At 27.0% G+C, this 14,477-nt stretch overlaps 1 long non-coding RNA gene across 1 annotated transcript; it reads left to right on the top strand.

Annotated features, from left to right (window-relative positions):
• The first annotated feature begins 2,802 nt into the window (after positions 1 to 2,802).
• LOC126898501 (uncharacterized) lies at positions 2,803 to 13,693 on the top strand. Its single transcript, XR_007702286.1, has 3 exons — positions 2,803 to 2,969; positions 10,153 to 10,279; positions 13,475 to 13,693. It is a non-coding gene; the product is annotated as an uncharacterized LOC126898501 (long non-coding RNA).
• The last annotated feature ends 784 nt before the right edge of the window (positions 13,694 to 14,477 follow it).

Below are 14,477 nucleotides of genomic sequence, written 5' to 3'. Positions count from 1 at the left end.
ATAACTTTTAAAACTTCCAGATTTTTATTTTAAATTTGCATTTATTAAATAATTTTTCATTTAATTTGCTTGATATATTTTTAATTATTATTTTACTTAATAATATAACGACAATATAATACAAGCCAATAGACTGATTTGTTTAAAACTATTAAATATTTTATAACGTAGTTACCTATAAGTCTATAAGGTAGATTTTTCATTTAATAAATATGCATGTTATTAATTCATTGACTTTGGATCATTAATTGTGTAAATTTTTTTTATTAAAAATATTTTATACATTTTTTTTATGTTTGTCATTGATTTAAGAATGTATAACATTATTCTGCAGTATTATTGTTCATAATTCATTGTAATTATTGTTAAAATGTTTAATGTAGCTCCCATTTTGCTTACATATTTGTATCATTGAATCACATAAATCATTTTTATATTTTAAATTTAAGTTCATAAAATTAGCATATAACACATTTTTGATAGAACATGAGCTATTATTAAGAGTCATATAAACAATAAACATAAAGTTACTTTTTATTTATTATATTATTCACATAAATTTGCACTGAATTTAAATAATGTATTTTTTTTTTTTTACTATAATTGTACATTAGATTTGTAGTTTAATTCACTGTTTGTAAATGTTTACAATTCACTACTAATAAGAATGATCAAAAGAACATTAATAAAAATTTTAACCACAGAATCAATTAAATTATTAAAATAAGATTTATCCCATTTGTATTTTATAAAGAAAATTTATAATATTTTCATGTCAAAGTAAATTGACCCAAATGAGTGACATAAATTTCCTTTTTTTATTTCAAATGAAATTTTGGTTTATCATATTGTTTATGATATTATTATACAAATATAATATCACTAGGAAAATAAGCAAGGATTGTCTTCTATTTTTACTGGTTTTAATAGTGGTAATAGAAAATTTGATATCATCAAATTAAATTGATGTTAAATCAAAATCTAATAAGCGTCTTTTATTTAATTAAAAAAATTATCACTGTATTTTAATTAATATAAACTACAAAAATATTGATAACTTATGATATAATTCTATATGATTAGTGTCATGATATGTCATTGAAGTAAAATTTTTCGTGTTTAGTTAGTTTTAATGAAAAAAGATTAATAAATTTAAGTGTTATGACAAACATTTAATTATATATATTATATATTTACCCTCCAGGTAAAATCATTTAACCACCACTAACACCCTATATACATAATACTTAATAAAACTCTTTCAATCTCGTATAAGTACACGAAGTGTGTTCAGAAAATAACGGTAATTTTCATTTTTTGAAAAAAATATTCGTCTACATTAATGTGATCTTGCAAAAAAGTCCCCATTAGATATGTGCATTTGTGCCAACGCTTCTTCCAATTGTGGAAACACTTCTCAAATTCGATCTTTGGGATAGCCTTCAGCTCATTGTGCTTTTAATGTCAACTGTGTTTGTAAAACGATGGCCCTTTAAATTTCACTTTATTTTTGGAAGTAGAAAAAAGTCACACGAAGCCATGTCTGGCGAATATGGAGGCTGGTACATCGTTAGAGTATTATTTTTGGCTAAAAATTCACAAACAATGAAGTGTGAGCAGGTGCATTATTATCGTGGTGCAAAATCCATGAATTGTTTTGCCATAAATACGGGCGTATTTTTCGGATTACTTCAAGTAAACGGCATTGAACTTGTAGGTAATACTCCTTATTGACCGTTTAACCTCGTGGCAAGAATGTATGATGCACTATGCCTTTAAAATCGAAGAACACAGTGACATAGAGCCTTTTTCGGTCTTGGCAATCCAGAATGTCTTCACTGGGACGATTAAGCCTTAGTTTCGACGTCGTATACATAAACCCAGGTTTCCTCACCTGTTATATCATGTTTCAGTAATTCTGCATTATTGTTGATTTTATTAAGTGACTCCTAAGCAACTTTTATTCGCCGCTATTTTTCTTTAAAATTCAATAGTTTTAGAACAAATTTTTCTACTACACGTTTCATACTCGTAACATTCGAAAAAATTACATGGCATGGGCCAATCGATTTTCCAACATCATAAGCGATTTCTTTGATTGTAATTCGGCAATCGTTTGTAACCATTTCTTTCACTTTTTCCACGTTTTCATCGGTTGTTGATGTGCTGGAGCGTTCGTCATCTTCGACGTCTTCACGGCCATCTTGGAAACGCTTAAATCACTCGTAAAACCTTGTTATACTCATGACTGACTCACCATATGCCTTTGTTAACATTTTATTTCATTTTTTACGCAAAATTTGATTCAAAGCCTTTGATCTATTTTTTTTTTAACAAACGAAAATCGCCGAACTCATAAAAACACGTCTAACCATAGCGGCTGCCACTGACTAAGTAAAAAATAAATCCAGCTGAAATTTTTATCATACTTCAAGGATATGTTTATAAACATTATAAAAAAAAAAATTTAATAATCACTAATTATCAACATTCCTCACGGATTTGGAGAGTCTGATTATTAATTAGACTCTCCAAATTCACGAAATTTAAAAATTTTGGTTATTTTCTGAATACGTCTCCTACATAATTTTAGTATAAAAAATGCTTCAGCATCTGAGATTGTTACTTGGACTTTTCACATAGTTGATAACATAATTGATACTTAACACAAAATAGATAAATTAACGATTTGTCGACATTATTATGGTAAGTTATTGGTTACGACATTGGATTACGGTAATAACCTTTTTCTTGTTTTCTTACTTATGATTTATATAACAGTTAAGCTTTAATGTAATTTATACAAAATTAAATAGCGGGAAATTTATACCAAAATGAATTAATGTTAATTTGGTTTCTTTTTAAAATGTATATTTATTTTACGGTATTTTATAAAAATAATTAAGTGATAGAATAGTTATAAAATATAAATCGTCAAAACATCCAATTATAAAAAAAATAATTATAAGGTAAGAAGTTAATAAAAAACAGAATTATATATCTTAATGATTTTTAAAGATACCTATACTGAGTAATCGATTTATTGTTAATATTAGATAAAATAATAATTTTGAGAAATAATTTTTTGCTTATTCAAGTAGTATTTATTTCTAGATTTATAAGTGCTTGAATTTTTTTTTGGTCCATTCCTTAGTTCTCATAATTGCACCAACTTATATATTTTATTACTTAAAATGATCCAACTATGGAATTACTGGTCGTTAATTACTTTTAAATCAGTATTTCAAGAGTTATGAGTATTTTTATACTTTGATGGGAAGAGGAACGCGGCAGAGTTGTGTAATAATAATAGCATAACCCACACCTTACCTCTAGTCAAATCTATAAATATTCTGAAATTCTGGTTCAATAGTTGTTATGGACTAGACATTTTCTTAGTTGAATAATTTTTTAACATTTAAATTAGTAAAATATGTATGATGCCATTAAAAAAAATTAAGTTGATAACCTTATAAGAGATAAGAAATGGTTCTAAAAAAATGTAAGCAATTATAAATTGAGAAATAAATTCCATTTAACACGTTGACTGCCATGAGGTTCGTTTCAGCCCCTCAGTAGAATTTTTAAGTGAGCCATGAGGGATCATTTAGTCCTTTACTGTTATGTTATCTTTGAAGATTCGTGGTGTCAAATAGCCCCTCAGTTACCGTCTAAATACCGTATCATCTGATTCTCTGTTATCAGTTTATTAAAATGCTTCAATCAGCATTTAAATATTTACATATAGGTGACACACCAAAACAGGCGCGGCAGTCAACGTGTTAAATAAGCTAAAAAAAAAGATTATTATTATTTTAAAAGAAATCAAATGATCAAAGATTAATCAATCCCTCTGTATATACAGGCTAACAATAATCATTTGATATTTCTTAAAATAATAATCATAGATTTTTTGTGCGCTAAATATACTTTTTTAATTATCTAAAGCCGGGTTCTCATGACTGGTGTACTTGTAAAGTATACCAATAATTGTATACTTGCCAAATCGTCCAATTATCAACAAGTAGAACGTTCCCATGACTGATATACTTGACAAGTATGCCAGTATTTGTACACCTGAACTAGTAATAAATAAAAGCCAAGTTTATTATTGCTATGATTGGATCAAATGCCAAGTACACAAGTGTGCACCAGTGAACTACAAGTGTAAACTTATCAAGCCATTAATTCCTTTGATTTGTGTCACATATACCGACAATCCGCTGGAAAATGACAAGTGACCCCACCAATAATTGTACAAGTATTCTGTACTACAAGTAGTGTTCCAACGACTTAACGAGTATAAACAAGTGACGAATATTTGACAAGTACACCAGACATGGGAACCCGACTTAAGAGCTAGTAAAGTAGTAACGCACATATTGAGCAATCCGAGTTGTGTATTTTCTAGTCAGAATTTACAACATTGTCGTATCAGCTATGACCATTTAAATTTAATGTTTCGATTAGGACGTAATTGTTAATAACTATTGTATATGTGTAGTTGAGCGATGAAGGCAAAAATAGCTATTTAATATATTTAATAATTTTATTTTTACTTATTCGTAAACAGTGTAAAAAAGCAACTATTGAATAAAAATTGAAAAAATCTGCATTTGTTGTATAAATGTCTAACATAAATATCTAAACGTAAAAAGTCTATCTAGCTTCTTTTACGAGCAATAAATATCTACTATTTTAGTTAGAGTGATAAGTGAATGCTAATGTACAGTTATTGACAATATGTAAGTATGTAAGTTATGTATATGAATGAAAGACTAATGACAAAAACAAAATGGTATGACATTTGCCGGTTGAAATTATTATTATTGTTATTGTTACAAACGCCGTTCGATTTTATGTTGGGTTTTCCGATCCGTGGGGAACACTGAATATGACGTACTATATTATTATATGACAGACGGGCGGAGTTGGGGAAATGGTAGATTTGTTTCGTACTCGGTTTTCTGGGTTGTCACACCGATTTTCATTTGTAAGTGAGAAAGGGTGTAGAGGTGAGTCGGGGTAAACGACAAGAGAAACTTATCGGCATATTTTTAATCAGACTCGGGAAAGACCATCCGCTCACCCGTTGACGGCACTCCCCTTATCAGAGGTTGTTTATAATCATAATAATTATAGCAGTACTTCCTCTCCTCTACTGTCCTCGCAATACGATCAGCGAACGCAGCCGTTCAAAGCTCTAATTAATAAAACCGGCTTCCGATGTCACCGAGTAATCTCCCGTTACCCTTCCAATACGAATCTGTAAAGACTCTAAGAATCGTACACGGTCTATATATTATACTCGTTTGTATACAAACGCATTTCTCTGTCTTTAATTTGTCCCTTATACTGTCGCCACCAGCGGTATATTATAGTGTTGTTCTCCTTCTTACCGCGTGCTTTCCCTTTTCGGCGGAACGGATTTAATATTTCTCTCTTTGTCATCTTCAAGATTCTTTGTCTACAAATAGCTAAGCTTTTTTTACGTTTTGCGCCTTTACCTTGATTATCAACAGATTGCTTCGAAAACACGAACGAAACCGTCAAAAACACAGTTGTCGTACTTTAATTACTACAACCAAAATAATGGCGTTAATTAATTTCACACGCAATTTTTTTTCCTCAATACTTAAGAAATAAATGATTTTTGAGTAGAGTACATTAACTGTTAAAGGGTTCTTATAAAATATGGATTAATAAAGTGAAAATCGGCTAAATTTTTTTTCGATGCAAAAATACGCACCTATACATTACATATTTAAAAATGTTATATTTTTTATTTAAGGTAAACATTTATAAATAATACAAATTTTTTATTCGGCGATATTACACTAATACAATTTTAAAAAACTTGTCATCTTGCTTGTATACAGGTGGAACAGATCTATCTGACAACTATTTTAATTTATTATCTACATTTTTTTTTTTTAATCAATTTTTAAAATATTGCAGTCAATTTAAAATATGTTTTATGTTATTTTTCGCAATTACAAAAAATATTTAAAAAATTAATTTTTTTATCAATTTTTTTTTGCTGAGAAGGTATTAATATTACCATGATGTGTTTTTTTTTTTTATTTCTTTTGCCACTTTTCTCAGCTCTCACTGGACCGATTTCTTTTAACAATACGCCAAAGATCACAAATCGTATCTAGTTGAAGACATTACCCTTAAAAATTGAAAAATTTTCCCTCGTTACCCGCAAATGGAGGAAATCTCCAAAATAATTACAATTTTTTAAATCGGTAAATTTTGTCATTATTATCACTTTTTTTTTTCTTAAAACTTCCATAACTTTTTCAAAAATCAATAAATCAATATAATTTTTTTTATACTAAAACCTTATATATTTCCCTTTCATTTGATATCATTTTTTTTAAATCTAACACTTATTCTACTCACAGGAAGGGATTTAAAATAACAACTTTTTTACAAAAACGTATATTTCGAATTTTTTTTTTCATAGTAAAGTGATTAAAGACATTATGCATCTATAAAAAAAAATTATATTGATTTGTTCATTTTTGAAAAAGTTATGGAAGTTTTAAGCAAAAAAAATTAAAAATTTTTCAAAAATTAGCTTTTTGTAAATTTGTATTTTTTTTGAGGTTTCCCCCATTTACGGGGAACGTGGGAAATTTTTTCAATTTTTGAGGGTAATGTATTCGACTAGATACGATTTGTGATTTTTTGACGTATCGTTGAAAGAAATCGGTTTGGTGAGAGCTGAGAAAAAGGGGCAACAGACAAAAATCATAGAATCAATATCTTCTCAGCTTCGCATCGAAGCTAAAAAAATGGTGAAAACATTTAAATTTCAAGTTTAATTTTTGAAAATAACTTTTTTTGTTGATAATGATTTATTTTTTTAAATGATTACAAGAACAATTTTATTTTTTTCAATATTGCGATATATTTATTTATGAGACGAAAATTTATTTGAGATGATCTGATTATTTGTTTTTTGAACTTAAATTTTATTTAACTTAGAAAATTTAACAAAAATGTTTGTTTAGTAATCTGTATTACTAACATTTGCCTCTTAAATACCTTCTCTTAAAATATTATTTTGATACTATCAATTAATAATAATAATGAGTTTGTAATTAATAAATTGATGAAGTCTTCTTACTTTACTTCTATCTAACAAACTAGATTTACATAGATAAATATGAATTTATCATAAAATGTATTAATTGCTATAAATTAATTCATTATTTGTAATAATTGTATTAGTTGTTTATTAATTAAATCTATTAAATTAATGTATTAAAAGTAGACAAACTAAGGCAGAAAATTTTATTAAGCCATATATATTTTCATGAGTGTGGTAGTACAGATAACGGAAAACACGTCGAGTATTTTAAATTAAAACATTGAATTGAGTTATGTGAAAATATATCTAATTGTTACTTCTATTGGTGTTAACATTTGTTGTGCAAAAATAATAAAACATAGTTTTAATTGTCTATTAACTTCAGCTTAGTTGTCATATGTTAACTTTTGATTCTCAAATTTTATTAATAATTATTCATAATGTTATACAGCATGATTTTTTTAACGCTAATCACTCAAATTCTCTTAAAAAATAATTGTATTAAGACAATTACTTTTGCTATTTTTTAGTTTCATATATTCATTGATATCAATTAGTAAGTACTTTTTCTAATTACCTTATAAGGTTGTCAACTTTATTTGTTTATATGGAAAAATATATATTGAAGTGTTCAATAATAACTTTTGGGCTAGTAATTAGAAATTTATTAACATTTTTATACCTTGGCGTGGTAGTGGTGTGGCTGAGAAATATCTAATAATAAAAATTGTCATACCCATATCTCACCTCCAGTCAATATAAATATGGACTGAGGTGAGGTAATGGTAATAACATGATAGTATTGGCCTAAAAGATGTTATTTTATTTATTATATTTGTCATTTTTTTCATTAGATGATTTTATATTTTATAAGCTAATTGAATACGTATGTTACGTAAAGTGGTCCTCAAATATGAACTTTTACAAGAAATACAAATTAAATGAATTTTTTATTTATATTATCAGTTAACGCCGATTAAAAATAAAGTTATGTTAATAAATGAATGTTAAAAATTTGTGTAGATAGATATATATCTCTACATTTTTTGTCAATTTTCGTAGCGGATAAGCGGAGTAATCTTGTAGTAATTAAAAAAGTTAAAAAACATTATCAACTTAAACAAACGTTTTGATAACATTCATTTTAATCTATTATGTATACTTGTATTAAACGACGCCACAATCATATTTTTGCGGATAACAAACATGATTTTCGCCCTGGAAAATGTACCGTGATTAGTAGCTTTGTTTTTACATCTATATCCTTAATAGCTTTGAAGTAAAAGAAAGAATTTACAGTGTTTTCATTGATTCATTAAAGACTATGACACAGTCTATCATAGTCTTCTTATATCAGTACTAGCTTTACTTGGTATTGGCAATCCATTGATTGCTTGGCTTCAGTCCTACCTTACTCAAAAAAACAATTTTTAACTATTTTCAATGTTACTTCTGATCTGTCTTTCTTTCGAGGGTTAGCATTAAAAGAATTACTCTGTATCTAGTTAAAATGTACCGAGTTATTTTACATTTAATAGCCATTATCTTCTAAATGTTTATATTATAAATTAAATGATTAAGTAATTATAAAACTATGGTTTGTGTACTCGCATGATTCAATGCAAGTGTTAAAATAACGATACAAATTGAACTTTCCAGTCGTTTGTACCTATTAAAAAAAAAAAAAAAAAATAAATAAACAGGTAACTAATAAAAGGAAAACGCTTCAGATGAGGAACATAAGCCTACGTATACATGGGACGGAATTATGTCTGGAAAGTAATGCAAGTGGTGTTGGCGTTTGTTATGAAATTATTTAAGGTAAGGTAGTGACGAGGAGTTTTAAAGTTTTGCGTTATTAATGGGAAAAACAACAAGAGCGCCTACAAGGAGATAGGGCAAGATCGGGATTTTAAATTCGAAACGGCCATGTGCTGCTCGAACGCCTCTGGCATGTGTGATTTAGTGTTTTCCTTGATTAGAATTTGATGATTTCCTTTCAACGTATAGTTGTATGCTTCCATAGCAGCAAAGCGATGGCGAGCAAACGAGTGGAAATATTCTGCACCGAACCGAGGACCAGATAAAACCAAAACACACTCGCACACTGACTTCAATAATACATAAACAATATTAGTGTTGTGTGCTGCAATGTGCAATCATTATACAATTTTTAACTCCAGGTCGAGCATTTGCATTTAATTAAATTTTTGTTTTTGTATCACTAGTAAAATCAATCTATTTGATATATCATGACAGTTTTATTTAACAAGTGTAGTATGCTAGAGTTGGTATTTTTTTTTTTTGTCCGATAAACGCCATTTGTTTTTGTATTTTCAATTTTTTATTTAAGGATACTTCCTTATCTTGTGATTACTATTCGTTTTGTACGTTTTAACCAGAAGGTAAATTTGATATAAGCCAACTACAGTTAGACTGTTATTTTACAAGTGAAAGTTAAGTGTTATGATTTCTCTTTGCTTTCTGAACTAAAGACAGTACTTTTTATCACTGTGAAAACACCCTTATGGCCACCCAATCATGAACCTACAGTTGTAGGCGTGGCTTAGCTTTAGAGTGATTAATAAATATTACTTTGTATAATATGCGCAAAATTTACATGTCAAGTTGGGAGATGCATTAAAAATTATTATTATAAAAATTAAGGTGAGTTATCTCCTTTGTAATATGCATACAACAGTCGTTTGAAGAAGACAGGCTGTAAGAATAATATAAATTGATCAATTAATTATTTTTAATTTTCCAATTCTAAAATTAATTTTTTTTATTTAAAAAATACAAGATCATAGAAATTTTATATAGTCTTAATATAAAGTTATAAGGTAATTACGATCCTAATTCTTATTATATTATTGTATGTAATAGTCAAAGAAATTTGAAGTTGAGATGTAGTTAATATTTCATTTCTTATTTAAAATTTTAATGTTTAAACACATATTTAATTTAGAATTATTTGGTGGAAGAGGTATTAATTATAGATATGTAACTGCAAATATATATTAAAATCTTACACTTATGTTGTCTTGTAGCGGGATTTGCTGTCATGAAGAACGCAGTCAAAAAATGACAAAAAACTACTAACGTAACATTAATTTTGCAGAATAACTGACGAAATTTGTGTACAGAATTATTGAAATATAAATGGGATTGCTGAAAGTAAGTAAAATTAGAAAGTAATATTTTTAGAGGTAATAGTTTCTTCAAGGTTTGATAGGAGCATATATTTCAATTTTCGTGATTTATTAACAATCATATGAAAAAAATAAAATAAATTAAGTTAAATCTCAAAAAAATATAATTAATCACTTGTATAATTGTATACCACGAAAAGTATTTGAAACTTGATACTTACGCCAAGTATTTGTTTGGCGCTGATAATGAAAAATCAGTTTCGAAATAAGCGTATTGGTTAATTTTTTCAAATGCTTTTTATGTTGTTGGGTTAATTCAATTTACTTTTTTTATTAATAATCAATTTTAAATAACGAAGTATTAGCTGGTAAATATATTTTAACCGCGCCAAATGATTATTATGAGCTGAAAGTACTAGGATTCCAAGTTAGATAGTAAACTTATAAGGTTTGAGTGAAATTAACATTAATGTGCACATAAATAGTCTTGCAGGCTGATGAGGGGTGAGCGGGAATATTATTAAATTAATAAAAATTATTTGTACGCTTAGAGTTTTTTAGTTGCTATAATTTATTATTAATAATACAAAATATATCAATAACAGAAAGTGATAGTATAAAATATATATCTCGTAACGCACTGAACAGCTAGGTGGTATCGCGGTGTACTAGTCTAAGATAAAAAATACAATAGGCAATAAGCGCCCTTTTTTCTAGCCGCTGTTTAATATAACATAAGACGCAACACAGGCATTAGCATATAATAATAGAGAAAATAACTATTATAAAATATTTAAAATTATAAACAAAATATTTAATAGTTTGTAAAGATTATTATTATTATTTTATACGACACATCTAAAATTTATTTACAAGTTGAATAAATAGAACAACGATCTGTTGTTTTGATCTTATAGGTAATTATTTTTATACCTTTTCATTGTTCTATGACGATCATTTGGTTATTTATAATATTCCATAAACTAAATAACAACATGATATGACTTTTTCATAAGCAGTTTTCCGTTGCATTTTACACTTAGGACGTGATATTGGTGCTGTAAAATTTTTGTATGGTCACCCATCCAAGAGTCTTTAGTAACAGGCGTGGCTTAATGTAAGTGACGTAATTATTGTTATTTGTTTTTGTTTGGATTATTCAAAAATTGAATTAATTAAGTCTTTAATGTAAGTTTAAAACCCCATGTAATTAATTTATGACTACACATGGGACTAAAAGACTGATTATATTAAGGGTAATGAAGTGATGGAACGTAAGGTGATATAAAATTTTTTTATATCAATAGAATCTACCACGGTTGTGGATATATTTTTAATTTGTTGAATACTTAAAATTTATATTTCTTTATTAATCATTTCATATTTTTATTTGTAATTACCTATTTAAATTAGTTACTGTTAATATTTTTTCTCAACTTGTTTTTATTATAGCCTAATATTTAAAATTTATAAAGACTGCTTTGCGTTTATTTTCAAAATAAATTTAAATTTTAATACTGACATTGTGATGTTTTGTATGATATTTATTTTTAATTAATTTTTAATGATATAACAAAAATCAAAGGTAGGTACTAATCAATTCCTTTATTGAGATTTTTTTTTTTACAAAGAAAGTATATTTGCTTTTAATGATCAATATCATTTTTAGCCTTTGAGGGGAGACAATTAAGTGTGTCTCGGGATCACTCCTGAATTTTTAGGAGCTATAGTCCCCCCTCCTAGTTTTTTCTATTTTATCCATTGGATACAATAGTTTTTTTATAAAATAAAAAATTGAGTAAATCATGCCTTAAATACAAATTGTGCAGAAGAATTTTTACTTATTCGTTGTATAAATGCTGCAGACCAGTGGCGGCTCGTAGATTGGACGACGGGACGATCGCACCCTCTATTAAAATTAATTAAAAGAAGAAAATTAATTGTATATTCTTAATTCTAAATTGTTATTAAAAATGTAAATTTTTAAACTGTAAAAATAGTTATTACACATTTGTCGTGCGCTAATTTTTGAAATTTTTTCAATTTTTTTTACTAAAAACTGCCGTAACTTTTTCAAAACTGAACATATCAATATAATTTTTTTTTGTAGATGCTTGATGTCTTTACCTATTATTTCGTATATTTTTTTTGTAAATTTGACCTTTTTTCTGCCCACAGGGGGGGATTTAAAATGACAACTTTTTCACAAAAAATTAACTTTTTCAACTTAACTTTTGAAAATGTTCCGGAAGCTCTGACACTTTTATATATATCTTAAATTAAAGCTCATGTAATGTACTTTAATTTGAAAAAAAAAAATTTGACCTCTGGACTTGTCTTCGTGGTGAAAGTTGACATCAAAGTTAATAAAAAATTACGATTTTTGTAAAAGAAATTTTTTCAATTTTTTTTACTAAAAACTGCCGTAACTTTTTCAAAACTGAACATATCAATATAATTTTTTTTTGTAGATGCTTGATGTCTTTACCTATTATTTCGTATATTTTTTTTGTAAATTTGACCTTTTTTCTGCCCACAGGGGGGGATTTAAAATGACAACTTTTTCACAAAAAATTAACTTTTTCAACTTAACTTTTGAAAATGTTCCGGAAGCTCTGACACTTTTATATATATCTTAAATTAAAGCTCATGTAATGTACTTTAATTTGAAAAAAAAAAATTTGACCTCTGGACTTGTCTTCATGGCGAAAATGGCTACCGAATGCTTTTTTCGTGTGAAAATTCTCGATTTTATTATTTATATTATATTTAACTTTATAATGCTATAACTTATTGAAAAGTTTATGGATCCACACAATTTTTTTATGACAAATAATATTTTTTAATAAACCCTTTTTCATTCGACATACTTTACCTTAATCGAGATATTAATAAGGAACCAGCAGATCAAGTAGCTTTTGGAATAAAACACCAATTTTTTTAAAATTAAACACTATCTAAAGATTTGCATCGAAGCGTTTATTTTTGATAGTGATTTTAATGACTGTCAGATATCATTTACTTGATCCAACTATGCCACGTCACCACTGTGCCGCGACCCCCCTGTGCTGGGTTTTTTTTTAACTATAATTATTTTTATTTTGTGTGTAATTGAGTTAATGATTTATGATTAATGAATCACCCTGTATAAGCTATAAAGAAAATTCAATAACTCAAAAATATCCTTGAGTAAACTAATAATTTCAAATTCGTGTTACAGACTTAAAATGTAGTAACCAAAATTATTACTAATCTAACCATCGAAGAAGTGGTTGTTACTCAATTACCTAAGCAAAAATAACTAATAGAAGGTGGAATGACAGATATGGGTGCATGATGTATGTTTCAAATCAATCTTAAATAATATCAAAATGTTTTTTTTTTTTTTACTGTAGCTATACAGTTTTTTTATATATTCTTAACTTGAATTGAATTTATTCGTAAGTATATTTTATGTATTTGTACACTTAAAATATATATTTACTAATAAATAATATTTAAAAATAATATAAACCTATACAGATAAGTGAAAAAACATTTTTTTTTATTAATTAAATTTTTTTTAATGTCATTAAGTGTAATAAAATTATTAATATAATCATGGTAAATTATTTACTATAATGATATATTGGATTTGCAGATTTAGGGCGCATACAGGAAAAAAATGTATCGTTATAGAATTATAGTTAAAGTTAAATAATAACTTAAATCAAATATAATTGTTAGTGACCTGTTGACGATAATTTATTAATTAACTAACAATCCTTGCAATCATAAATAGGTATTACACAATAAAATATAATAATGCGCCGAAGGAAACAATACGTTTATATTATTATATTATTGCATTATAGATAGATAGACTGGTACTTGGAAAAATGACAATAAAAAGTAAATAATGAAATGAAAAGAGTTATAAAATTTTTCAAGAGGAGAAAACGGATTTTATACAGACTTCGGAAGATTAAAAGGCCGTACTATGAAATAAAAGACCTTTATTATATGTAGATAGTAAAAATAGCCTCTTTGCTGTTCAAAATACGAAATGGTAAAGATTTAAGATTAAGGGAATACCAGGGATAAAAACGTTAAATTAATTTTAACAACAACAACAGGAGTGATTAAACACAATAACACAATTGTTACTTCACTTATTATATGGAGGTGAAAACATCTATTCTATACTTTAAATATTTATAACTTTCGTAACAACGATTCAAAAG

Source organism: Daktulosphaira vitifoliae, unplaced genomic scaffold (genome assembly GCF_025091365.1).
Source record: "Daktulosphaira vitifoliae isolate Bord-2020 unplaced genomic scaffold, ASM2509136v1 Scaffold_2, whole genome shotgun sequence".
NCBI lineage: Eukaryota > Metazoa > Arthropoda > Insecta > Hemiptera > Phylloxeridae > Daktulosphaira > Daktulosphaira vitifoliae.
This window is presented reverse-complemented; position numbering and strand designations above follow the sequence as displayed.